Raw genomic sequence first — 1,989 nt, 5'->3', positions numbered from 1 at the left:
GAGCAGGGGGCCTCACAGCGCAGGGAAGACAACGGAACACCGCAGAAGGCCCTCGGCGATTAGTCAAGGCCCCGCTGCTCAGCCCGGGTGGTGCCAGCCCACGAACAGCACCAGAAACCCTTCTTGCCTGACAGGGACGGAGACGCTGGGAGACCGGCTGCTGCCTCCCACGAGCCCTTCCCCCGAGGCCACCTCATCCTGCCGCACAGTCGGTCCCACACAGCCTATATGTTCTCTGCAGAGACACCCGAGCTATTGTCTACACGGCCTCTTGGGCTATGAGTAGGGCATCAAGAGTCTGGTAGAACCAACACAGAAACAAGATGGCTCCTTTTAGGAAGAAGAGACAAATAATAAGCTTATATCAAGAATGAATTTCCACAAAATGACCTAATATCAACACAGACCCAGGAACGTCTTTCACTGCCGCACAATGAAAATACAAAACTGAAAATGATCTTGGGGTGTAGAAGATCATCAGTCACAGGCCGAGGTGGGAGGATCACTTGAGGCCAGGAGTTTGAGACCAGCCTGAGCAAGAGTGAGACCCCATCTCTACTAAAACTAGAAAAATTAGCCAGCGATGGCGGTGAGCGCCTGTAGTCCCAGCTGCTGGGGAGGCTGAGGCAGGAGGATCGCTTGAGCCCAGGAGTTCGAGGTTGCAGTGAGCTATGATCATGCCACTGCCTCTAGCCTGGGCGACAAAGCAAGACTCTGTCTCAAAAACATAAATAAAAAAAAAGATCATCGGTCATGAGAGAATTGTCTCCTCAATATGTTATCTATAGGTAGGAGGACAGAGTTGTGCATTTTGTCAACATTGTCTACAAGAGTTGAGATTAAAGGCTTTGGAGCAGCTGGTCTCGGTTACCCTAGGTGAGGGCCTGCAGGAAGCCCCCACCTCCCCCAGGCTGCCGTCTAACAAGGTGGCCGTTGCAACATGGCACAAGGAGCAGGGACTGATATTTGGAACAGTTACATTCTGTTTATGATTCACATGAATTTCTAACTGATAAAATATTAACAGTCAAGAGTGAATAAAAGTGTTTCACAAATATTTGGATCGTACACTAGAGACCCAAACTCAGCCAGTTTCTGCATTTCCTACCTGACTATAAATGATGGGAAATGGAAGCAAAATAATTCACTAATTGCCACGTCTGCCTTCTCGCACACAGATCGCTTCTCGCTTCGGGCAGCTACGCGGAGTGTGTTGCGTACATGGTGTCTGTGGTTTCAGTGCTGCCTGTGAGGTGCCAGATACATTCTGAATGATAACAGTAACGGGACTTATTCATCTGATGAAAATATTAATCCTAACCTCAGTTGGGGATTGAATTAACACGATCTTTCTCCAGTTAGGGTGTACAGAATCTTGGGAGAATTAGGGAGGATTTGAAGCCACCAGACAAGTGTGGCGCATCTTCCTGAAGCTCCACTTCACTAACAAGCATGCAGGAAATAATCCTTTCCTGTTAGCAGTAAGACAAGCTCTGCAAGTGTGGGTAGAATACAAGTTTTCACACGGATTTCCAGATAGGCTTAAAAATGTACTCCCAATTCTCGTGTCCCACCCCAGACTCCCCGTGTCTGAATTTGTTCTTCCCGGCTATGGGGCACTTACAGTTTCTGAAGCACTTCCCTTATTAAAACACTGGGATACACTCGCGTTTGTTGGCATCTCTGATTTCAAGGAATAATGGGGAAAGGTAACTTGAGTAAGTGAACAGTCTGTTTTTACAATATGTGTGGGTTTAGCACTTCGAGTGATAGACACAGAAATGAGAAAAACCTGAGGATGTTTCCAAGTAAATTCTTCACTGAATGTGCTTGAATACATAGTTAAGGGTCTGCATTTAGCACCAGCCGCGACTTCCCAGATGTCCAACGTTTCCGTATGTAATCACGTTCTTTGGATAAAGGTAGTCTTCGCAATAAATGCAAGGCTTAACTTCAAGCCAAAAGCACATAAAAATTATCACAAATTTC

Source organism: Propithecus coquereli, unplaced genomic scaffold (assembly GCF_000956105.1).
Source record: "Propithecus coquereli isolate 6110/MARCELLA unplaced genomic scaffold, Pcoq_1.0 Scaffold439, whole genome shotgun sequence".
NCBI lineage: Eukaryota > Metazoa > Chordata > Mammalia > Primates > Indriidae > Propithecus > Propithecus coquereli.
The sequence above is the reverse complement of the archived record's forward strand: the minus strand, read 5'-3'. Positions refer to the sequence as shown.